General features: G+C 34.6%; 1 pseudogene; it reads left to right on the top strand.

The window, feature by feature from the left end:
• The first annotated feature begins 400 nt into the window (after positions 1-400).
• LOC145256718 (5S ribosomal RNA) lies at positions 401-517 on the top strand (annotated as a pseudogene).
• Positions 518-13441: the final 12924 nt, after the last annotated feature.

Here is a 13441-nt window from a genome sequence, read left to right as displayed (position 1 = left end):
TTGTACACAACTGGTCAACTAGTAAATGGTCTGCAACAAAAAAAAAGAAAACTGTTTTTTTTTCAAACGGAAATGGAATCATGTCGTCTTTTCTAGGGCGACAATTTTATCGTCCCGTCCTGTATACTCATCTTGAGTGTTGTTTTCACAACGTTTTGGTCGATGTAACATCCGGCTTTCTTAATGTGTATCTTGTCGAACTCGGGAGTCTTTCTGTCGAACTCGGGAATCTGCTCTCAGAATCTCAAATAGAACCTTATATTCAATGACTGTGTAAATGTCGTAAATAATTCACAATAATCACTCTTCGTCTAAAAATATTTTTATTTTCTATCCGTGTGTGTCTGTATGGCTGTGTGTATGTGTGTGTGCATGTATGAGTATGTATGAACATGGGCATATGTACGGCACAATCACGTTGACACACCGGTTCTCGTCAGATCACCGAAGTTAAGCAACGTTGAGCTTGACTAGTACCAAATGGGTAACCATTTGGGAAGGTTAGTCGCTGTATGTGCTTTCCGCTTATCTCGGCACTTCTTTCCAGTCGTCCTGAACCTCCACTTACCACTGGTATTCAACAATGTCGACTCAGGAGAGGTGTGGTTGGAGATTGCGCAACTCTTGCCACAACAATTTCACACGCAGGCACCTTTACAGTGGGTATCCATAGTCTGTCAAGACTGAAGGAAACCTTTTTTATATATGTATATTTGTGTATATGTGTATTTGTGTATGTGTGTATGTGTGTGTGCATGTGCGTGTGTATTTATGTATGTGTGTATGTGTGTGTGTGCATGTGTGTCTGTTTTGGTAGTTTTGTTTAATACGGAACCACAATCTTTAAGAATTGTTTCTTTTATTTTATGATAATTAATTATAACGAAGTGTTTTTCGATCAATACGGTTTGTCAGCTTCCAACAGTTTGGGAAGTGACGGTAGTTATGTGGTTAACGACACGGACTGTAATTCTGCGTGTGCCATGTTTAAATCGAATTCGTTCCACGTAAACACTTTTACTCAGGATGTTGGCAACCTTCACGTGATCCCTTTTGTATGTATATATCTTTTGTAGAAATAATTCTAACTAGACACCAATGCCAACAACAGAAGCATCTGATTCATACGAAATAAATGAATGAATGAATAAATGAATGAATAAATGAATGAATGATTGAATGAATGAACTGACCAATTGTTTGTCTCTCTGCATTCGTAGTAATAGTATAGTTTGGTTTCAGACAAACAGATAATAAATCTTTATTCGTAATATACTAGCCTGTAGGAATATTAACTAAATATTTTCAGTAAGGAGTTTAAAGAGATCGCCACTTCTGAGAAAGCTTCTTTTTTTTTAAATGTTTGCAAATTACCTTTTTGCTATGAAAATATAATATTGGAGAAAAGGTGTGGTAAAGCATTTTCAACCAACTCTCAGGTTAAATGTTGCTTAAATATAAAAAAAAAAAAAAACTCATTTATTGTTTTTGTGTATTTTACTTCAGTAAGTATTAAGAGATCAAGGGGCTCCCTCCTGGAGCTAACACTTGATTCTGTTATGATTTAAATTTATATCCGAGGGCTCTTTTAAGAATAGATGCTGTTCCCTTTATGGCTGCTATTTGTATTTCGTTACAGCTTGGTCTTCCAGGGATTGCTTCTAAGTATTTCTGAAGATTCTTTTTTATTAACCCAGTTGCTCCTATCACAACCGGTATAATGTTTATTTCTTTCAGAGACCATGTCGTTTTTAGATAATTTTTTAGGTCATGATATTTTGTTATTTTTTCCCGTTCAGCTCTGTTAAGGCCAAAATCATTTGGGACTGTAACATCGATAATGAGCGCAGTTCTTTCAGGCTTGTTCCATATTACAATATCTGGCTTGATGGCCTTGTCTTTTATGTATCTCCCCGCCTGTATGTCTTTGTCATAGAACACGGTCACTTTTCCATTTGATGTTATTGGTGGTGGTTCATGTTCCCAGATGTTCGTCGCTCTGTCAAGCTGCATCTCTCCACAGATTTTCCAATGAAGGTACTTACATACTTTGTTGTGGCGGGCAGTGTAGAGGCCATCTGCCAATAGGATAGGACATGCAGACATTAGGTGGCTTGGGCTCTCAATTGCTGAGTGGCAAAACCGGCAAAGTGAAGTGTGTGGAAGAGCATGTTCAACCAGTTCTAGTTTAAAGAATAACACGCTGACACAACACATGTGACGTGTGTGGTATGTCATCTTCAAATTATTCTTAAACTAACGAGCACTTGCAAACACGGACTAAAGGGATACATTATTCTTGTGAAGTGTGTGACAAAGCATTTGCAAGCAAATCTTATGCTGCAATACACATGCGAAGAATAAAGATTGGAGAGAAAACTTCATAGTGAAATGTGTGATAAAACATTTTTAACCAATGCTGAATTAGAATCACCCATTAGAACACACTCTGAAGAGAAATCTTTTTATTGCGATGTTTGTGGCTCCAGATTTTCAAAGAAACACAATGCTAATGACCATGTGCGAAATCACTCAGGAGAAAAACCTCATTCTTGTGAGGTGTGTGGAAAAACATTTACGCATATAGTTAATGCTATTGTGCACATGTGAAGAACATACCCTGGAGTAAAACCCAATTTATATAAAATTTGTCATAAAATATTTTCAACTAAAGATGCCGTAAAATCACACATGCTTGTAGAGTGTGTGGTATAGCATTTGCACATCAAACTTATACCATGCAAACATACACTGGAAGGAAATCTTATTTTTATAACGGCTGGAAATCTTATTTTTGACGCAAAGGTGGATTAAGAAAGTGGAGGTGTGTGTAATGTGTTGGTTGAGCAAAAACAAGGGGGGGGAATTGCGAGCGCAAAAAGAAAAAAAATAGGAGTAATAAGTAGGCTTGAACCCGTAACGCGCCAGAGGAGAAAGAGATGAAACAAAAACGGTCTAACCGATGTACCTATCGTGGTTATGACGTCACGGGCGGTAGAAATAACGCCTTTTATGCGACGTCGAGGGTTGAATGATTTGCAAAAACTGTCAGCGAAAACACCAACCTGTACAAAAGTGCCCAGTTGAGGGTGAAGGAATCAATGTTTTTAGCCTATTTTTCGATATTTGCCGTCCGAAGAGTCGAGCTTCAAAATGATAGCATTCTTGTGAAAATCCGTCGCCTTTGTCGAAAGTTTTTACGAGACATACAAACATACATACGTACGTACGTACGTTCATACATACATTTAAACAGACAGGGGAGATTTATATTATAGACGAGTCAACACTAACTCTGGCCGAAAGCCACTTGAGGATAACGATTAATGAGATTGTCAGTTGAATGATCAATAATTTTATCAGAGGCTTGAAAAACGATTGGTCTGGTGCTACCAGATCAGGCTGCCTGAAAAAAACAGTGAATTCCTGACTAAAATGCATATATGTTATTGTTTTTCCTTCCATTTTGCAGAACTCAACCATGTTCTGTAAAGCCCAAAAACAAAAACAACAGCTTAATTATTTAAGTAAACAAAAACAACAGCTTAATTATTTAAGTAAACAAAAACAACAGCTTAATTATTTAAGTAAACAACAGCTTAATTATTTAAGTAAACGACTCGAAAAGATTTTTTTTTGATATTGAATGTAAAAACGAGCACATCTTTTGTCGAATCTTACTCTCTACACCGATGCGGAAAACATAGGTCATAACATTACCGATGTGGAAAACATAGGTCGTAACATTAACGATGCGGAAAACATAGGTTGTAACATTACCGATGTGGAAAACATAGGTCGTAACATTAACGATGTGGAAAACATAGGTCGTAACATTAACGATGTGGAAAACATAGGTCGTAACATTACCGATGTGGAAAACATAGGTCGTAACATTACCGATGCGGAAAACATAGGTTGTAACATTACCGATGTGGAAAACATAGGTCGTAACATTAACGATGTGGAAAACATAGGTCGTAACATTAACGATGTGGAAAACATAGGTCGTAACATTAACGATGTGGAAAACATAGGTCTTAACATTAACGATGGTATGTAAATCGCTTTAATGCCATGAAATGTAAAAGAAAAAACTAGGGAAATAATATCCAAGCAAATGTCAACTTATCCCAAGCATTACCTGCACACACGTACACAGTAAATCATAATCTCAATTGAAAGATAAATCTAATATATAAAAGGATATATGTCTGTCTGACTGTCTGTCTGTCTCCGTATTTTCAACCTCTATCTCCTCCGAAACTAAAAGTCGCAGAGCAATGCTAGCGGCCTCAAATGATTGGATTTTTTTTTACTGACCGTTCTTTTATGGGTCTTAAGCCAGTTAAAATAGCTTTTAGGGGATCAAAAATGGGTAAAAATTAAAAAAAAAAATCGTCATACATTTTGTACATTCATCGTAGTTTATTTTTAATATTTAGTAAATTCATACGCGTGTCACGTTGGTACAGTGGTAACGTCACCAGCTTTGAATGCTACAGTTTTGCTTTCGGTTTCGATTCTAGCTGATGGCACCCAAATACTTTTTCTTACCTTTTGAAATTACGACTCTATAATAATTAGGGCTATTACAACAGCATTGTTTGACTCTCGAATGTGTATCCGTTGATATCTTATATGCTTTTATATAGAGTGATGTGGTTCTCGATTGATTAACTGTGTCTGTGTCGGATATATACTCGAGAATCAGAACAATGAAAAGAATATGCTTTTGTCATAGCCCTAATAATAAAATATACGAAATCTGGACGAATTAAAATATCATATTTAAGCGTATTTTACGACCGAGCAATATACGGCATAATCACGGTAACACACCAGTTCTCATCAGATTACCGAAGTTAAGCAACGTTGAACCTTGCTAATACCAGATGGGTGACCATTTGAGAATTCTAGGCGCTGCATGTACTTTCCGCTCATCTCGGCATTTGTTTCCAGTCGTCCTGAACCCCCCATTTGCCACTAGTATGCAACACTGTTGACTCAGGAGAGGTGTGTTTGGAGACTGCACATCTCTTGCCACAAAAATTTCACGCGCAAGCACCCTTACAGTGGGTATCCATAGTCTGTCAAGACTGAAGGAAGGCACACACACGACCGCGCAAATCCCCGCTCGTAAATATATATATATATATATATATATATATATATATATATATATATATATATATATATATATATATATATATATATATATATATGTATATGAAATTTAAAAAAAAAAAAATTTATGAAAATCGCGCGGGACTAAGACACTGAGCCATCTGATGTAAAGAGTTAACAGGAATGGAAGATGATTATTATAAAAAGAGAAGATGACCAATAACCTATGTAAACATCGGAAATATAAATTGTTTTAATTGAACACTGTTAATATCGACAAAATATTTCACGCACGCGTGTATATATATATATATATATATATATATATATATGTGTATATATATATATACAACGAAACAGGACTGTATGTCAATGACTACAAATATATTTTAAGCCCCCTCCCTCTTTGGGTAGAGCACTGTCGTAAATAATCTCACCCGCTACTTAATTGGTTGAAAATGCGAAGCTCGTTGATTGTTTGTTTACGAACAAGCGATTTGAGCACTATAAAAAGTGGTGACGGGTGTCTATTTAAATAGACATTCCGACGAGTTATTTACGGGCGTCAATTTCATGGTCGAGTTGGAGAACTGCCGACTGTCAACACGACGGTTCTAGGTTCAATCCTTGGCTTGGGAGAGATGCTAGTCTAGCGGCACTGATGAGTTGTGATACAACGAAACAGGACTGTATGTCGATGACTACAAATATATATATATATATATATATATATATATATATATAGAGAGAGAGAGAGAGAGAGAGAGAGAGAGAAAGAGGGAGGAATCCAGTGAAAAAAAATGAAAAAAATAATCATCAATTTATTACAAACGACTTTTAAATAGTCATAAAAGTAAGGCATACATATTGCTCTTTTTTTTACTATTATACAGTTTTCCATGTTTTATTATTTATTTTATGAATTGCTCAAGACAAGGAATGAAGCCACTTGATGCAAGGCGTTAAAAAAAGTTGATTATTGCAAAGACAGCAGATGTCTATTGACTTTAGTCTTCAAAAGAGCAAGATTCTATGAAGAGAGTTCAGCAGCCTTGAAATCCGTGAAAAGAATCTGATGGAATAGGAATCTATATTAAAATGAGATCATCAAAACAGCGTATTGATGAAGACCACTAGACCAACAGATCAAACGAGCTGGAACAAAGGAAGCAGTGAACAGATCAGACAGTTTTGAAGAACAAATGCTATCATGGTGGTTGAAATATTTTTTATATTTAATGGGGTATATATTTGGCTGCTTCTATTTATAAACGCTTCTGCTAGGAATTGACGAATCAAATTACTCCACGTTCTGCTATCAACCAATCAGAAACCAGAACTGCCGCATAAAAATTTAACCTTTTATAATCCCAACATAATTTTTTTCGTGTCAACACGAGAAGGATCTTTTGTTCTTTGGTTGCAAAGTCATAAACTCCGGAACCTCTACAGAACAGCTACTTACTGAGAATTCTTTATCCCCAGGACTTGTATAGAATAACCACCCCATCGGAAACTCTTCTAAAACTAAACATAATACTTGCAATTAAGTTTTGTAGAAAAGACTGAGGCTAGCGACATTACGTCTGTGAGAGAGAGGTTGCACTAGAGAAGAAATTTTGCAGTCAATCAAATTACAGATACGTTTCTGCAATTTTTCAAGGATCTTCAAGTGGGACACAGATTCACCAGCCCAAATATGACAACAGTACTCCATACATGGCCTGAAAGTTTATTTGCAGAAATAGAGAACAGCTTCGGGTGCGAGTAAGCGATAGAAAGAACTGATTTTCCGAGAAGCAAAAATAGCAATGGATATAATATATTGAATCTAAGAAAGATTTGGTGAGTACGTTTCCTTTTATGTCTTATGCTGTTAAATTAGCTTGGAAACAGTGGCTTTACTAAATATGTACGACTAAAAATGATGCACGATCAATGTACGACTAATTGCCAATGCTGGTGATTAAAGCAAATTCGACACAACCGATCGACTGGATTCGTTAGGGTAAAATATTGTAAAAAAAAAATCTTGTAATAAACAATAAAACGAATTAACTCAGACGTTACGAGAGGATATTTTTTGGCAAAAAATAACCTCTCGAAACTTCGGAGTAAATTTGTTTTGCGTGAATTAGAAAAAAATATTGTTTCAGTTTTTAAGGAATTCAGTATGAAAATAAATACGTATGTATCTATTAAGTATCTGCCTTAAGAGAGACCATTTTTTTTTTAAATAATTTACTTTTTGTAAATACTTTTTTATAAAAAAAAATATATTTGCAAAAAAATAACCTGTTGTGTCTGCACAAATAATTAACAAGAACACGGAAAGTGAAGGTATAACAATAATATATTAGGAAGAAAAGTTATATACATATTTTCATGTCTTCAGATATACTTCAGTTGGAGATATTCCGGCAGGTGGCGTGTTGCGTGTTTTACTGGAAGCAACATAAGCGTCTTGCCTATTTGGGGGTCGTTGCAGAACTCTCCCGATATTGGTGATTGATACCTTTATATATCTCACTCACCCACCTAACCTCTCGACCGAAATTTGTGAGTAAATTCATTTTATTATTTATATTAATAATACCACAACAGATTTGTTCTTTTTACAATATTTTGCGCTGACAAGCTCAGTAGTTCCTTCATGTCGAAGTTGCTTTATTAGCAAATCTGCGGCAGGAGCAAATAATCGCACATAATTAATCGTACAATTTTAGTAAAGCCCCTTATGTCTGACCAGAATCCGGCATGAATAAATTGTGTGATTCGGCTCCTGCTGATTCAAACAACTTTACCCGTTGTTTCTATATGCCAAACAGCAGGAGCAGTCAGTCGTACATTGATCGGGAATAATTTTTGGTTATACATTTTTAGTAAAAACCCCTGGAAGCAGCTAAGATGGCGACGGGATAACTGTTTTAACAAGAAAAAAATAATTTCCAATTAAAAAAAATTCCAATTGCCTTATTTCCAATTGCGTTATTTCCAATTGCGTTATTCCAATTTCCAATTAAAAAATTTGCGTTATTCCAATTTCCAATTAATTTCCAATTAAAAAAATTCCAATTTCCAATTAAAAAAATTCCAATTTCCAATTAAAAAAAATTCCAATTTCCAATTAAAAAAATTTGCGTTATTCCAATTTCCAATTAATTTCCAATTAAAAAAATTCCAATTTCCAAGTAATTTCCAATTAAAAACATTGCGTTATTCCAATTTCCAATTAAAAAAATTTCCAATTAAAAAAATTTCCAATTAAAAAAATTTCCAATTGCGTTATTTCCAATTGCGTTATTTCCAATTGCGTTATTCCTTCATCTATTATCTTAATCGTATAAAGTTATATCGCCTTCCGCTTTCTTTATAACACAACTGTCTGGACAATTAAGTTTTTTTGACATGGGAGTCACCACTTATTAAGGCCCAGAGGCCACTTGAGGATAAGGGTTAATGGGTGTACAGTAGTCAATGGGACAATATCGTAGTAATTGTTAGTAGTGGAAATGTGTAAGTTGGATTACCTAAAGGGACAGTTCATAAAGAACTTGTTTACATTAGACTTGAAGACAACCAAATTCTAGCCAGCTGGAAAGCAGGCAAAAATATATCCAGTTTGGTAGAAGAGTAACTTCTGTTGCCTTTGATAACATTTATTTGTTATATATTTGTTTTTTGACAACTTTTTCGAATATATGTGTATGTGACCTTGAACGTGACCTTACACGACCTTGAACCTCTGATCGCGGCCCAGTTATGATCTTAACCCTGGGTCGATGCCCAATTATGATTATACTAGTCACCGGGTAATTAATTATGTCGACTGGGCAACCAGGTCGGCCAACCGTTGGTACGTCGCGTCACCCAGTGAGTCCTCGTCAAGGCGTTGGAGGACTCTTCTCGGTTGCACGGTCCTCAAGGCCTGTTCTTCTTGATCGTCTAGTTGGTCGTCCTGTTGACTGGGTGTTCGTTGACGGGAACGGGGTCGCAAGTGGCAATTAAAAAGAATTAAAATTACATGGAACAACAGCACATCAGCAAACAAACTCCGGAGGTTGGTTGATATATAATGTATTTAGGAAATTCATAAATGATTATCTATAGACGTATGTACAATTGAAGATTAAATGGAAGCAAGCAATTAGATTTGTGAATGAGCTTCTTGTTGTTGAAATACTCGGTCGGAGTCGCGGACCGTTGTAATTATCGCTAAGGTGTTCTGGCTGGTCTCTTCCTAGGTCCTCTGAATTCTATTAAGTTGCAAATTGAGCTCTCTGGCGACCAGCCAGGGGGAGAGAGAAGTTGGGTGGCTGGAGTCCTCTACCGAGACCTTATCTCTCTCTCTCCAGGGATCTCTCGTAGTTAGTAATACAAACCCGATGAAGATGAAGATGATGATTATCATCATCATCGTTTTGTCTTCGGTTCTTTTATTTATTGATTTATTTTCTTTTTTTATTACTTTCTGTTCTTTTTTTTTCTTTTATTATATCTTTTTATGTATTGCTCGCTCTTTCTTTTTTTCTCTTTTATTATATCTTTTTATGTATTGCTCGCTCTTTCTTGTTTTTCTCTTTTATTATATCTTTTTATGTATTGCTCGCTCTTTCTTTTTTTCTCTTTTATTATATCTTTTTATGTATTGCTCGCTCTTTCTTTTTTTCTCTTTTATTATATCTTTTTATGTATTGCTCGCTCTTTCTTGTTTTTCTCTTTTATTATATCTTTTTATGTATTGCTCGCTCTTTCTTGTTTTTCTCTTTTATTATATCTTTTTATGTATTGCTCGCTCTTTCTTTTTTTCTCTTTTATTATATCTTTTTATGTATTGCTCGCTCTTTCTTTTTTTTTCATCTTTCTTTTTCCTCCATATTTCGTTCATCGTTCATACTACTCTCCGTTTTTCTTCTCTTTCTTGCGCTTACGTTTTCTGTTATTTTTTTTTTTTACAGGTGGTCACCACCCATCAAGGCCCGGAAGCCACTCAGGGATAAGTGTTATTGCAAGTACAGTACGTTAGTGTGGAGATTTAATGAAGTGTTTACTTAAGAGGGCGGTTCATTAGGAATATGTTAACGTTGGACTTGAAGACATCCAAGTTGTAGTCAGGTGGGAAGCAGGCAGACGGAACAGAGTTCCACAGGCGTGCAGTTCTAAGAAAGAAGCTTTGTTCATGGAATCTGCGTTTAGGTTTAGGCACAGATAAAAGTGGAGGGGGAATTATTGATAGTGGTTTTAGCTATATGAGTGTTTTTTCGTGAAAATTAGATGAGGAGGGCATAGACTGGAGCTCAGACGAGTACTTGCTATGAAAACAACGATAAAGCAGAGACAGACTCGCAACCTCTCTTCTGTGAGAAAGAGGTTGCAAGGAAGAGAAAAGGCTACGAAGTCTATTTTGAACTCTGGAGTAAGAAATGTGGAAAGCATTGTGGATGCATGGATGTTTGTTTTGAAAAACGGATTCGATTGTAACAGTTGTAGTCGGGGAGGAGGATAATCAGGGAAGAACCGGGATTCTCTTTTCACCTCATTTATTTTCTTTTTTGTGTTGCTTCCGTTCGTAAACATTGTTTGAGGAACGGCCAAGTGTTTTGGAAACTGCTCAATTTGTCCGATCGTCAGTCAGGCAAAATTTTGTTCACTCACCTCACTCGCTGTGTCGACTGCCACTGCCTGCCACTAGAAACAATGGACAGCCTCTGAATAAACTGAATGGGGTGTTTGTAGTAAATCAAGTATACAGCAATTCCCGCCTGCATTAAAATTTTTCCAGAGAAAATTTTTTGTGATAATTTTCTTCGTTTGAGATACGTATTAGTGTTGGGACGTAAATCAGAATCGAAATCGGGAATTAGAAAAATAAGAAGTTGGGGGGGGGGGGTATCGGAGCCAGAAAAATGTGTGCCTATTTTCCGATGTACAAAACGATTCCTTTAATTGTCGTTTTTTTTTATTTATTTGTTTAATTTCGTTTAAAACAAAATCTTCCCCTGCCAAGTAATAATAAAATAATAAATACTAGCGGAACCTGCGGATATTCCACAGGGAACTCATTCAAATATAATATATTGATGTTGGCTTTCTGTAGAGGTTCAGTGTAAATTGAGACGCTCTGATATTATTGTAGCTCTTTTGTTAAAACTGCAAAAGTATTTATGTAAGCTAGCAGGGGCGCCCAGCGTAGCCCGGTCGTAAAGTACGCTTAAATATGATATTTTAATTCTTGCAGATTTCGTACATATCATATAGTTATTATTATAGAGTTAATGTCTTATCGATTTTTATATATTATAAAGTTGAGATTTCAAGAATAAAAATATATCTATATGACTTGGGTTAATCAGCTAGAATCGAAACTGAATACCAAACATATATATATATATATATATATATATATATATATATATATATATATATATAACTTTATTTCATTCAGTTATAATCGCAACCGAAATCCTAACTGATGAAGAACTCTTGATAAAATTATTTATAAAAAAATAGATTACTAAGGTGCCATCAGCTAAACTCGAAACCGAAACCAAGACTTATAAAAAATTCTTGATAAAATTATTTTAAAAAGTAGGTTATTGGAGTGCCATTATCTACAATCGAAACCGAAACCAAAAACTATGAGGAATTATTAGTAAAATTATTTATTAAAAAAAGATGACTTAAGTGGCATCAGATATAAACAAAACCGAAACGAAAAATTATGAAGAATTATTGGTAAAATTATTTATTACAAGAAATGGAAGTACATAATTAAACGACGCCGATGACACAGAAAATAACACACGCGCTATCGTATTAATATATAGATTTATTGATTTTAAACAAAGCATAAAATTGAAATTTCTAGATCCTCCCCCACAAGTGTAATTTTATGTTTCATAAAATACTTGCACATTAATCATGTATTTCATAGAGATTTATAAAGAATCAGAACCGGTAATTGTATCGGAATCGGGAATTTAGTACGGAATCAGTAATTGTATCGGAATCAGGGAAAAAAATAGGAATCGTCCCCTCACTGATGCGTATCTTTAAAAAAATATGTGCTGCTCAACTGAGTTGGAGCCGCTAGCGTAGCGTGAGGCATAGCTCTTTGAAAAGAGTTGACAACTCTTATGGTCCGTAATTCAACTGCAAGAATATGTAAACGTGCGTCTTTACTTTCATAATAGGAAAATGTATAAGTGCTAATGAAAACTTCAAGAGATCTTCGGTTGAGTTTCGACTACATCTTTTGTCACTTCATATATAGCTATATATATACAAGTTAGAAAAGCATTTCATTCAAGGCATGAAAATTGTTAAACAAAATGTTTTTACTATAGGCTTTAAAAATAAAGGTACAAGATTCAATTTGAAATTTATTTATCTTCAAAGTGCACTTTTATACATTTTACAAAGTACAGTATAAAAATTTAATACCTTACTTTGTAAAATGTATAAAAGTGCACTTTGAAGATAAATAAATTTCAAATTGAATCTTGTATCTTTATTTTTAAAGCCTATAGTAAATACATCTTGTTTAACAATTTTCATGCCTTGGATGAAATGCTTTTCTAACTTGTATCGTATCTTTTTAAGATTATATTTTATTTAATTTATTAATTTGGATTTAAAAAAAGATGAATGTGGTTTGTATGTATTTATAAAAACTCTCCTACTCTCTATTTCAGATTGTATTTCTCCTCACGCCATAACTCATTTTTGCAACCCCTTCTTTGTATTATTACAGGTCTGAATATTCTCTCTGTTTCGGTTTGTAATTCTCCTCACACCACAACTCTTTTTTGCAACTCCCTCTTTGTTATACATGTCTGAATAATAAGAAAATCTGAAATTTTTTTAACAAAAACTTTAAAATAACTTTTTTAGATTAAATTGTTTTTTAATTTATTTCAGAATAGAAAATCTTTACAATTTAATAATGAACATATTTCATATAGGTTTCATTAAAAATATTCAGTACATAACGAGAAAAATAGAGATGAAAATTTCAAAAGGAGTGTATAACTGGTTACGCTCAATAGTAGTCCTCGCTAGCGAAAGACTTTGTTATTGTCATTCTATTATTATTATTATTATTATTATTATTATTATTATTATTATTATTATTATTATTTAAAACAGTTTGTGTCCTGCGCTTTTAAAAGTAAAATTGTCTGTGTGTGCATTTCCCTACAAAACGACTCTGTCAATTTCAGTAGAGTCTGCAACGGTCAACTCTTTACACTTTGACCTGTTAACAGCCAAATTTTTACCCAAAAAAACTGATTACAAAGCTTGCTGCATGGCT

The sequence above is a fragment of the Euprymna scolopes genome, chromosome 32 (genome assembly GCF_053919585.1).
Source record: "Euprymna scolopes isolate OS-2025 chromosome 32, ASM5391958v1, whole genome shotgun sequence".
Classification (NCBI taxonomy): domain Eukaryota; kingdom Metazoa; phylum Mollusca; class Cephalopoda; order Sepiida; family Sepiolidae; genus Euprymna; species Euprymna scolopes.
This window is presented reverse-complemented; position numbering and strand designations above follow the sequence as displayed.